A 13,758-nucleotide genomic window follows, 5' to 3' on the forward strand; every position below is an offset into this window, starting at 1 on the left:
GGATGAAAACGTCCTAAGAAGACTCCCCTCAAACCCTTTGGAAACGCCCACAAAACACCCCTAATCGATTGACATCTAAAGTTAACAAGAGATTGTGAATTCAACTGAACTTCCCTATGATTAGTTGAACGTAGAAGATGACAGAACCATTGGAGATTGTACAGGGACTTTGGGTATTAAATGATGCAAATATAATCACTATGTGAGCACTGCATCATCTGCACTACAAATTCACTTTTGTACACCTTGTTTATGTATGAATACAATACATGTTTCGACTGAAATTCATACTTTGTTTGGCACAGTACTGGAATTGAATGAGGATAAGTAAATTTGAGAGTCCCATACCTACGGATGAACTCTCTAGGCTTGAATGAATACTATGTGACATTATGTGCAGATTGTTACATCATTGGAACCTAGCCATCCCCGACGTTAGCCTAGTTTTCCTGCCTAGACTACCCACACAACCACAGCAACATCTATTTCAGGATGATTCTGTACTCTGCAAAAATTCATACACACCTCATACTCGGGGCAATATATTTATCCAGATATTAAAGTAAAGATTAACTAGCTACTAAGAAAAAGTAACTTAATCCTAATCTTAATTCTCTACCATGAATTAATCTTTGATAAACTACTCTCTCTTACTATATATGGAAATGAAAAATATCTCAACATAAAAGCATGCCAAGTTTAAAAGAAATAAAATACCGCTGGCTGACAAACCCATTAAAATGATAAAAACAGGCATACCTTCTGCATAGGAAATTTATGACATTGCTCAATTAAGGAATCTACGAGCGTCCCTGTCCTAGACTGTATAACAGTGTCAGATGGGCATGTAAGACCAATTAAGAAGCTAATTAACCATTTCATATTTATTTCAACATAGGGGAAAGTATGAAAATTCATTAATGAAAATCAGCTGTGTAGAGAAACTTGGCTTTTATAGGATCGGTTTTAAAATCAAGAGTCAATGCAATAATGCATGTCAAATGGGACAACTGATTTCCAAGGGGACGCTCTGCAAATCTCACAAGCTAGGATATTTTTCATGAAGATTCAAGTGGCCTCTTTACCTCCTGATGAAAAGACCCAGGGGTTTTAAAGTTGGGTCAGTTAGGCTTTTGCTAATAAACAGCCTGATATGTCTGTTTATCACCTGCTTTGAGGATGCCAGACCATCTTAGATACACACATAAATTACAAATGGTTTAGAGTGTAGGGCTTCTTTAGTCTTATCAAGGGAAAATTACAAGGGCCCTTCAACGTCTAAGTGCTGAAAATGCCTCTCTACTAGTGAGGTGTAATTGAGGAAGGCAGATGACCAACATGTATTGTGCTAAATGTGAAAGTTGGAGATTATTTTTTTTAAAGAAAAAGAGAGGAGTTTCTCAGGGTACCAAATTGTAATGAACACTGTGAAAAGTTAATAATCACACAGCGACTACTGCTTACGTATTCTTCTAGCTAGTGTAATAGTTACTTTAAAAGCTACTTTCTATGTCAGTTACTGAAAGTCTAACCTATCCTTAAATTCAAATCCAGGGGTGAGGCAGTAGAATCAGTTTGGCCAGGACTACCTTTAACTTTCTTGATGGGAGAAATATTATTAAGGCACTATAGGAAAGCATTATTCACAGGGATGCTAAATAAAAAGACGCTTGAGAAGGATATTTGTGATAAGCAGGTTCAGACTTTAACAAATATAGACAATAGGGTAATACAGTCTTTTCGGGACATGTTTTTGGGTGTGACTGCTTTTCCAGGTACTAATAGAAAGCCTCCTCATATTAGAGGCTCATGGTGTTCTTATGGAAGGACTGTTGTCTCTTTCAAGCTGTTTATGCAGTTGGAGAGGAGCCTTGGATGGCAGGTATTCAGAAGCCAAGTAATAAAGCTTAGACGGAAGACTGAGGTGTAGGATCAACATTTTGGACACAAGAGGTGGACAGCTTCCTGTGTATTTATGCAACAAAAAAACTGATATCTGGAAATATGTGGCTCTCTTTGTTCCTCAGCACTTCTTTCGAAAAGGAGACAGATTAGTGGAAACGATTAAAGATACACACCTCAGTAGTCTAGTAAAAAACATTCCCTATCCAATTTGGTTCAGGACAGCTAAGCACAAATCCTGGCCCCTTTTTTAGGTCTCGCCTGAGCCAGCACATGCGCTGCTCTGGCGAGACATTTAGTAAGTGGGGTTTTGAAAGTGCTACCCCATGCTTTTGATGGCCTAGCGCTTGCGTTCACGCGCGCACACCCGCCAGCTTTCCCGTCCGAGGCGCCATCTGGATCGCGATCAGTTTCACTTTTGCGCACGCGCACTCCCGTTCCACTTTCGCGCGGGCGCACTCTCTTTCGCGGCCGCACGTCTTGTTTAAACAACAGCAGCGAGGGCAGGCTGCATTCTTGTCTCATGTTACTGGTTTTCTTTTGCTTCTAGGACTCCATGGGAGTGTGTGTGTTTTCCTGCTCTCTACTCTGTATGCTCCTCCCCCTCAAATCACACCCACTCTCCATGCTGATCCCCCCCTCCTTCTCTCATAGCTGTTCCATTGATTTCCCGGACAGTTTTAAAAAAACAAATCTCCCACATCTCCATTGCTATCTGCCCTCAACCCCGCCCCCTGGTGTCTGGAGATGTGGACATCCTTCCCCTTAGCCCCAACATATTTTTTTTATAGGCCGGTGGCTGCAATTTGTTGCCGGCCTCTCCTTTCTTACCAGCTCTTTCCCGCACATTTACCGTTCCAAAATAGTCGCCTGCAAACACACTATCGTACTTATTTCTTTTTTTCCCCCAACAATGTTCATGATCATGCATTTTTTTTCTTTTTGCTGATATGGAACAGCATCAGCGAAAATGCATGAATAAAGCCAATAGGTCTGCATAGCTTTTTGAAGGCAAGCAGATTGACTTTGTCATTGCTTGTTTTCTTTGCCATTCCCTGCTCTGAAGCATTCTGCAGTGATCTAAGAAACCAATGGTTGTCAAGGCGAGCTGGGACCGGGCCAACCTTGGTGTTCTCTAGGATCTTAGATGCATCATGGAGGCCCGACATGGCTTTGTAACCCTGGGTGATAGTCATGTTGTGGGTGTCTTTCTTCAACAGGGTACGAGGATGGCTTGTTCGTGGGTGGCTGAACTAATTATTCTTAAAATGTATGCTTTATGTGATGAGCCACTGATGAAGCGAAGCCAAGATACATGTGCAATATTTTAAGAACTTGGTGTCAGTTTTTCATGATGCCTTTGGTGGTGGGTGGTGCAAGAAAAGGGTTTTGTTAGAGGTATGTACTCACTGGAGCTCTACTTTGTGAGGTCTTTGTAATGGGGAGCTACGCTAATCTGCTAAATAATATCACTGTTGACTTTAGAGATTTTATTGATAAAAAAAATATTGTTAGCATTGGTTCATTGTTGGATGTAGACAAATCCGGTTTCGAACTGAGAAGCAAAAAGGAACTTTCTTTTGTGAAGAAGGAATTGTGGGGTCTTTCGATGTTGTTTTAAGGTGTATGAGGTTAGATGAAGCAGCTGGCCTTTCATTTCTTCTGTAATTCTGTCTGCAGGATGTGAACTAGTTATTGAACAAGCCAATTATTTTTCTTACTGATGTCGGATGTGCAAAGGGTGAACAGGTTGGTAGACTGAATGATAGTATTCTTGAAAAAGTGCTGAGGGTACTCTCTTTAGGAACCTAGCCAGGTGTGTGATGGTTGAGGTTGTTGCTTGTTCTGGAGTGTTGAGAAGGATGGTGCAGTGATTGGTTTAAAGAAGAGATATGCAGTACAGAGTGTTAATCAGATTGAGGGTTTGTCCTTGGGTGACCAGCGGGCATGGTCTCCACTCCCTTGCAAGATTCTATTGAAAACAATTCGTCTTTTTATGACAAATGAAAATCTTGATAGTGTATAATCTGCCCGCTACTTTTAACACCCTTCACTACCTCGTTTGGAAGAGATGAAATTAGGACTTGAAAAACAATGCGGAAGGACAGTGTGAGGGTATTGCGGTGGAAAAGAGATGTTGCAAATACAAGTGCCAGCTACAACCATGCAAACGACACCAACTAAAATCCTTAAGCTTCAAAACACAGTAGACCGGGGGGGGGGGGGGGGGGGGGGGGTCATTTCACGTTTCAACGACAAACTACTCACCCACAAACGCGGTATCATGTGTGCTACAATGATGGTGTGCCATCCTATTTTCACTGGCAATGCCCCCGCTAGCTCAGCTGGGAGAAACCTTACACCAATAGTTCGGTGGATATGGGGTGCTGAGGGAGCAAATAGATCAAATCATCTACCCTATTTGGAGCAGACTGTCTCATGCACTTTTTTCTTTTTCGGAAATCCACAGAAAACCTGGCGGTCCCACATAGAAAAAAACAGACAAATAATGCCCATTCCCTGGGAGGATACTCCCTGAATGTCAGGGCTATTAGTCAGTGCTTACATTGTAAAAGAATAAGTGCTGCGGCCCAGTGTTTTGCGCAGACATCTGGCAGCTGCAATCGAAGATCAGGGTACCAAATAGCAAGGTTTTGTAGTCTTGATTCCACCTAATGCCTCTTTAATCCACCACAAGACACTCCCTACCTCTTTATCACACTTTACCAGGTTGTTTTTCTTTCCTGATTTCTACCATTGTCACTGTTTTTCGTACTTTTTCTTCCTCATTCTCTCTCCCTTTTAATGTTTTTGTCTCTCTTGTTCTGTGTCAAAGTCTGATGACGAAAAATAAGTGCAGGTCCACAAATATGAGTGCTCGTGGCCCCCACCTACAACCACCGGCTCAAATTAAACACTGTCATTAGTATTTTGTTTTGCAAAACAAAAATGTTTGCTGAGAGGCCATATGAAATATGGTGTCTGCTGAGCAAACGTTTTGCACCATTAGGGGAACCACAATGGCAGGGCTCTTTGGAGGCACAGAGATCTTCTAGGTAGACAGAGATCTTTAAATATGGTAGGAAGTAGTCTGCCAATGTGGTGAAGGTCATTAGTGGCAGGCCGACAGACAACCTCTAAATCAGAGGACTTTTTGATGCCGAGAACCCCCTGTCAAAACGATTTAGGTGTAAGGACCCACTCCTGACAAAAAATTCTAGAACTTGGTACTCCTCACCCTTGACAACTATCGACAACCGTACATGCCCCCAATTTCCACGGCAAACCATTTTTGCATTGGGGAAATAAATTGAACAGTTTAGCAAACCAAAGGTCAGTGAGCATGGGGGGCTTGGTCAAAGGTGTGGCTAAAAACAAATGGCCTAATTTATGAGGCATTGGCGTAGGGCAGCGCCACAAGGCTTATTGCTGCGCTGCCCTATGCCACTGTGAAAGGGTAGGAATAACCATCCACATACGGGTGACAATGGGATTTATGATGTCACAGCAAGTCATGTCTATTGTCAAGAGCCACCTTTTTCCATATACAAACAAGCATTGGCATAGCCAATAGGTCTTGCCTTTGGGACCTTATAAGTGTTTAGCCATGCAACAATTGATGTTGTTGCACCAAGGATATTGTACTGCATATCTAAATACTTATAAGGTTCCAAAGGCGAGACCTATTGGCTATGCCAATGCTTGTTTCTTTTTGTAACAGCAGCAGCAAAAACAACTGTACTGCACCCATATAGAGAAGTTGCCAGCAACCACTCATGCTCTTTCAAAAGCTGTCTGCTTTTATTCCTAGCCTTCAAGTTCTTAAGGCCAGTAGGTGCACTGTGGTGAACTGGAGGTCTTGAGTAAGATGTCACAAACATATTTGCATCTCAATAAATAGAGTCAGGATTTCATTCCACCCTGATTGGTTAGGCAATACAATGATGGGAATTGTTTGTTTGAACCACAACAAAGCCTGGCATTTTTGACACTGGAAAACCTGCAACCTGTTGGTAGTGCTTTCAGCTTCAACTCATTTATGTATGATATGACTGCTTATTTAAATGACCATTTTTCCTGTACAATCAGATATTCCACGTGGGCACCCTTACTGTGCAGTAATCACATTCTCGTGATCAATTATAAATAAGAGCCTTGATGATAATCTGCTGACCACCAAGGGAACGGCTTAAAAGCGGCAGAGGAAAGGGCCAGTCTGCGCTCCCACTCTGGCACCACTGATCCTCTAGGCATAAGAAGAAAGAGTTCTCATGTTGAGTCTTGCACTTGGAAATATAAATATGCGCACTACCAAGTGCTCAAAACAGAAAATCTGCCTAGTAGCTGAATAATGGATTGCATGAAAGTGAACACATTTTCAGTGTATTAAGAAAAATCTGTACAATGAAGGACAGATGCTGCAATAATTAGGCCCAGAACTGCCTCTGAGCACTGTATTACTTAAACTGAAGTGGCTGTAAATACTTGGACATTTTTATGGAGCCTACATTGGTATGCGATACTAACTGCAAACCTTGTATTGACACCAGATCATAATTTGCTTTTATTCTAAATATGAGTACACAAATATTTTTCGATACCTTCAAAAACCTGCAACTACTGATTTGCAACCAAAGAGGATTCATGAAGCGGATGGATTAGTGGTGCCAGTAGTTGCTAGTGAAACTGACTTTTCTTGTGTTTGTGATAAGAATGTGAAAGTAGGCATTCTTTAAGTCTGAAGAAGACATAAAAAACACTATTTTGCAGTTTTAGGTCATAAAAATGGGAACAAACTTCTTTTTGGCTCTTTCTTCTTTATGACGCAATAGTAGGCATATGTTTCTTTAGTGAACTGCAATTGTCTAAATTGCCTGTTTTTGCATCAAAAGCTGGACCACTTACACCAAATGAATAAGGAGAAACAGCGTTCTATTCCGAGGTAGTAAACTGGGCAGGGAGATTGAAAAATTTAGTATGTAACCATTCTTTACACTAGTTACCAATCCTTCTTCAGTTACATTCTGCCATGCTGGGCCATTGTTCAAACTCTTTGCAACGGGTAGGTCAAAGATGTGGGAGAATGACAAAGGTATTGAATGGTTATCAGGGTGTTTCCTGCAGTGCTACAGATTGCAGATTTCCTCTACGTAATTTACTTTGGTTTTAATCTTGTCATTGCTTAACATGTTTTTGATGCTGCTTCTTCTGTGGTCTGTCGGTAGTGCACACAGACCCACTGTTCAACATGGTTCTCCCAAAGGCCTTAAGCTCGACTCTGGGGGATGACTTCCTCTTCTTCAATCTAAGCTTTTTTTTAAGATTCTGGGCCGCCTCACCCCCATGAGATCTAATGAAATCTTTGTCAATGGCAGGTTCTTTATTTTTTATTGACCATATCAACCATGATAAGCGATCCGCAATGAGGATGAAAAGCTTTATAATAGACAGGTATATTTGTGCTGTACACGGTCAGTGATGTTGCTACTGTCTGACAGACCACTGCTCAAAGAGTCCCATATCCCTTTTCTGCTTTTCAGACGGTACAAAAAAAATTAAAAAGGAGTAAACTCTCTGGTTTGTTTCTGATTTTGTGACATGGCTAGGTTAGGCCCGGGAAGAAACACAGCAATTTTACATGTACACAATCCTTAAGTTGCCTTCTTTTCTACACAATGATGTTTATCACACACTTGCTAGCGTGCCAGTACAGGGTTAGTTTCTCTGAAACGACGTTTCTTACAATTCCACTTGGTAAGTACACTATCACGACACCCTGAGCATTTAGTGCATAGCCAAAACATACATTGTGCAAATGTTTGCTATTCGTCCATAAGGCGACATGGCTATCACAAAGACAAACAATGTAGGCCAGGCTGAAGCCTTGACACGGAAGCATGGATGATGTTATTCCAACTACACGTGCATTTCCGTACTCAAATTAGAGGAGCACTCTGCTGTCATTGTGTGGACATCACTCTGTAGGAGTCTCAGCCCAGCTGATTCCTGCTTACACTCTGCAAGGAGGGATGTCCAACTTGTGAATAAGACGGGGACCGACATACCTTGCCTTCAGGTAATAGGGAGTTAGATCACCCAGCAGGGAATTCTTGGCAGAAAACCCACCCAAGACAACTAGGTTAGGGAGTGCATAGTAGAAGTACACCATACGCAATAAATATATACCAGCACATACACACTGTTTTAGCTCAATGGTGGAATTGTTTATCCTTTTTGCTGTTCTTATATTGCTAATCACTTATCTGCTTCTGTCTATTATCATTGCAGCGCTTATATTTTATACAAGAATCACAATGGTTCAATAAATATTGAAAAGCCCCTTTGTGTTTTTTTTTGTAAGCACAAGTAAGCGAGCAAAAAGGCTCTAGATCTGTTACCATGATGCCTTGGAGAGTCAAAGTTGTCATGGTCTGAGGTTGCCCAAACTATTTGTTACCTTGCCAAGTTTAAGGGTACTTATGGGGGCACTGTGAGCTAGCAGGTCTATAGGCCAACATATCTTGAGTAGGTATTTGGAATCAGTCTGGCACCATTCCAAGTTTATGTTGTCCTACAAAAAAACAGTTCCTACTGAGAAAGTGGAAACAGTACAACACTATCAAAGACTGAGTGTGAGCTGAAGAATCCTAAGTAAGCAATTAAATTGTTTCTCCTGTCTTTACTCCGTTGCTTAATGGAAGGTGGTGTGACTAACACTTTCTTGGAAGGCTCTTAAAAGATTGTGTACAAAAGGTACTAGAGTTCCTGGCGAAATATTTGGCTGTAATGGACTGATAGCCACAGACGTTTGCAATGATTCTATCAATAACAGTGTGAAAAGTTCAAATTTCAACCACTGAAAAAATCCCCAGTATAATGGCTTTCCCTGCCCCAATTTCATTTTCAAAGGGGCTGCCTCCAGCGCACTCAAAAAGAACTTGACACTAGCCTATTGTCATGCCAGACCCTTTGGAGCCCAAGCAGGAGACGGAAGGAAATTCCAGAACCAAATTTGGGAGAACTGGGTGGTGCGAGTTTCGAAGTATCTTCCACTTCAAAGCTGGCACCAGGCAAAAATATTGGATCCTCAGACCAACTATTCAGTACACTCCTTTAACACAGGGGCAGCAAAGGGGGGGAGCCAGACTTTGCAGTTTGCGAGTTTTGCAGCGGATGCCTCTATGGTTAAGGGGACAAATCTATGGAGTGATGGGCCAGAGTGGGGTAAGATGAAGCTCCTTGACTAGTGGGACACTGCCTTGGAAATTGATCATAAATGGTTTGAATCTTTTTCAAGAAGTCTGAGAGGCCCTCACATAACTCCATAGACAGGGAGAGGGTGATTTTATTAACAAAGGGAGAGAGAAGAGAGTTTAAAAGTTTAAACAGCACTCAGGGTTTGTTTTCTGCCTCAGAGATGCATGATGCAATAAAGGTTTTCTGGGCCGTCCGAATAGCTGCATGGTATTTTTTCAGAGCGGCCTGATAAATTGGTTTTACGCCCTTGTCATACTTTGATCTCTATTGCCTTTCTAACCTTTTATGTACAGATTTCTCCGACTTGAGGGCATCAGAGAAACATGGGGCAATGGGTTTTAGCTGCTTTGAGGAGTAGAACTATCAGAGGGGTAATGATATCTAAAGCATCCATCAACCTTTTGTTAAAAAGCGATACATGCTCAACCTACTGCACCTCTGGCACGGTATCCTCCCCCCCCCCTGCACTCTTTCATGTTATGTTGACAAAGGTGTTTTTCTCCCTTGAAAAGAGGGGAAGTTTTTGTTTCCCTCCTATTGCCACAGCCATTACTTCTCTGGCCAGTCGCAGCTTCACTCTTAGTTCGTAAGCCGTTTGATATGTGATGCCAGATATCAGTTGCTTTTGATGATTTCCTCCCATATCCATGTAATGATTGCTATCTGTACCTGCCTGACAAATGTTTTACACTGTAGTATGCATTAACGCTCATTAATAAAAAGATTTGACATAAAAAAGTGATACATGATGTTCTATGCCCCAGTCCTATCACATGGAAAGGTCTGAAGCGACTCCAAAAAGTGAGCGTCAGAGATTTTGTGCCAAGGTCTAGATGAAGTTTTAGTTCTTTTTAAGGTGCCGCAGGGAGTTGGGGAGACTGTCTTAAAAGGGACCAAAGCATGGTCCGACCAAATAGGTTTCAGTACAGTATTCACCACTACTGTTGCAGGACTTACTAAAATGAGGTCCAGTGTATGACCTTCTTTGTGAATGGGCTACTTGATAAGTTGTCCTAGGTTAAAATTCGCCAAAGGGGACAAAAACTGTTGTGTGGATTTGTTGTTAGGGTCGTCCACATGAAGATTAAAGTCACCCAATACCAGGAAGTTAAAGGGAGAGGGGACAGTTGGCCTAGCGTATCGATAAGAAGCTGTAGAGAGTCAGCCAAAGCATCAGGAGGATGATAGATAAGTGCACCAGATACATCCAAAGTCGGAGCTAAAATAATGTTAAAGGACAGATCTTCAATATTATTAATGTTAGCAAGTTTAGAAACAGAGCAAGAGTAGGCGGATCGGTGAACAATGGCATCCCATCACTGTTTTTGTTGGCCTTATGTAGATGCTTAAATGAGTCGGGGGGAATTGCAAGAGCTATATCGGTGGCATAACTATTTTTTAGCCAAGTTTCGGTAAGAAACAATAAGTCCCAGTGCTTCTCAGATAGTAAATTGAAAATGTCAATTACATGTCTAGGTAAGGAGCAACGGTTTATCAAGCCAGCCAAAAAGGTAGCTTCGGGAGGGTGAAGAGTAGAATCACCAGATACAAGGTGTGGCAATAGTTTGTAGTCCTTATCACAAAAGGAGCTACAAGGGGTGACAGCTTCGAGAGAGACCCCGAACCCAGGGCGTTTAGATTCCACTCCTTTGTTAACAGAAGTGGTCTCACATGTAAGAACAAAGGATGAAGTATATGCACATTTCCATTCGATATTTCCACTTGAATTGAAGCATAGATGGTAGACACTGGAAAAAAATAAGCTGCAACTCAGGCGTCGGTTCTGGGTATGGCATTTTGCGGTGAAGCCGACATACACTACATATCAGAAGTGTTTCATGAACATAATGGTATATTACTTTTGTAAATTTACAACGGGGCCAAATATTACAGAAGAAATCGTTGTCAACTGTTTCTATTTCTTTTTATTCAACAATTACTTTCATTGAGAAAACCATAAATGATTTAAATAAACGAACCCATGATGAATTCTGAATTTTTACATTTTTTTCACAAATCTCCTCATTCCTGTACGCTAGGAAGATGGCGATCTCAGCACAGCCTTTTTTCCAATTTTTTGCACACCAAAAAATGCTTATTTTTTTACTATTTTCTTGGCTCCTTCTAGGGGAATCGACAAACCCTGAGTAGCTTTAGAATACCCAATATGCAAAAGGAAAAAGGACACAAATTTGGCCTGAGCAGCTTCTGCGGATTTCTTAAGGCTTAAGCATGAAGAGCTCCAAATATAAAAATAGGTCTCAGCATTAGGGAGGGAAAAGCCTCAGCATATAAGTAGTTATATGTCAATTTAGGGGGTGCCTGTTAATATTTCCCTGGGCATTGCCTCAAATAAGGGTGTCAGCCAAACAATTATACTGAGTTCATTAAGTTCAGAACATCAGCAAGGTCAGAACAGAATTTGGAGCAAACAAAGGCCTTATGATAATCAACTAAAGAGACACAGTAAAAATGAGTTAACGCACAGAATTTCGATAAGAATATAATGTAGATAGTTGGGCTAAGTAATAACAAGAAGTAACTGCTGCTTAGAGAATCCAATGAATTCCGTTATATCAACTGGGATTTAGCAGCACAGTTCACCACGTGAAACATAACCACATCTTCACATGCAAAGCCTCACTTTTTACACAACAAAACAAAACAAGCATTGGCATTGCCAATAGGTCTCGTCTATTGGACCTTTCAAGTGTTTAGCCATGCATCACATTATCCTGGGTACTGTACCCCCAGGGACTGAAGAGCTATAGCAAAGCTGTACTGGTCACCTGTTTGCTTTTTGTTGCTATATTTGGGTGTTAAACTGGTGCTAATGAGGTGCAACCAATGTCCATTCAGTGTTACCAAGTTTAAAAAGGACGAAATAATTAATACTATTAAAAGATGTGCCAAATTATGCTGCATAATTTGACTTTTCATGCCACATAATTTACTCAACATTCCCGCATATTTTGGCCCTCTCCTGCCCCATAATTCCAGTGGCCCTGCTCATATACGACTGCAAACCTGCTATTGACAGACCTATTCGTTTTTGCTTGTAGTGGAATTATGTGGGAGGACGTACAGTGGAAAAGTATCATGGGAATAACAGATGCTGGGAGACACAGATAGTACGAGTGGCTAAACTAAAGAAAGAGAGCATCGAAGGAATTGGGATATAGATCTACCAAGTTTGGGCATTTGAGAAGTTTAGAGAACACCTGGAAGCGAGACCGGACGGAAAATAAAGGGGTCACTAGGCATGCATATAGTGACATTTTGAACATTTGTGAGAGAGAGAACATAGGTGCGGGGAGATGCTGGTCATGGTGAACTTAGAGGTCATGGCGTTTGAAATCATTATTAATAAAATATTTTATTATGTTAAGTGTGTTGCAAGTATGTTGCTTTAAAAATCACTGCAAACATAAAACAAACTACATAAAATTGGGTAGAGCATTTGACGGTGCAGTTACACTGTGGTACCTACCACAAAAGAAAATGCCATAGATTTGGGGAAGAGAGAGAGCGCCACTCCCTTACCGAGCATAGAAGTGGATTCGCTTGTAACATAAGTATTATCTTCTATGTGGTGTGATGTTGTAGTGAGAGCCTAGTGGGGGTGACAAGTGGTCCCACATACCCTAATCAACTTAGAATTTACCTTTAGGTTGCGAAAAGTTATTCCTGTTATGGCTGCAACTCCACAAATAATTTGAAAGGGAGCACTCTAATAGTGCAAAGTAATTTTACCTACATTAAGAATAAAAATCCATGATGGTGGAGGAAGCGGGAGAGTATGTCTTGGTGCACTTAGACATAGTTTGGGGAAGTCTGTTGCTGCCTTGGCTGCACGTCCAGAAATAAATCTTAATAGAGCGCACCAATAGTGCAAAGGTATTTTACTTGTATTACCAATTTTAATTGTAAATGTGTTAGATAGAGTGTGTAATGGTGCACTAACATCCCAAGACAGGCAATACTTTTCCTCCCACAAGCGCGTAAATAAATGAATCTATTGTGTTTGGGCAACTAGGTTGCTGTCAAACTTTCCTATAAATAAAAAACAATATGAACAGTGAAATGACCGAGCGAGCTATATTGCAATTACACACCGAGATGTATAGCAAACAAAAATGATATTTTATTACAGCTGATGAAATATAAGAGCATTTTTTGTTACACTAAGAGCAAGGCTCTGAACGAAAGTTAGCATTAACAACAATTTAAAAAAAATGCCGTAGAGTCAGAAAAGCGGAAGAACGTTTCACAGTGCATTAAGACTTCGTTGCTGGTGAAAATAGAACGCATAGACCAAATTAAAAAGCAGAACTTTAGGGGAAGTTGGATGAAGGTATGAATGGAAGCGCTAGGGTGTGTGAAAACTTTCAAAATTAATAGATAAAAATAGGTTTCTGTAAACTCACTTTAAAGCAAAGCAAAATTCAGTGTAATTAAATATCAATGCTGCATGTGTGCAATATCCCAAAAAGAATGTGCTCCGTGTGTGATTTATGGATTACATAGCACCGTCCTGCTAAACAGCAGCAAGCAGGATGAGGGGAGAGGAAGGGGTGGGCTGATATATTTAGAGGAGCT

General features: G+C 41.1%; 1 protein-coding gene across 7 annotated transcripts in view; it reads right to left on the reverse strand.

The window, feature by feature from the left end:
* CENPT (centromere protein T) overlaps positions 1-13,758 on the reverse strand; it is a 1,095,738-nt gene that overhangs the window by 616,920 nt on the left and 465,060 nt on the right. The window lies entirely within an intron of this gene.

The sequence above is a fragment of the Triturus cristatus genome, chromosome 12 (assembly GCF_964204655.1).
Source record: "Triturus cristatus chromosome 12, aTriCri1.1, whole genome shotgun sequence".
Lineage (NCBI taxonomy): Eukaryota > Metazoa > Chordata > Amphibia > Caudata > Salamandridae > Triturus > Triturus cristatus.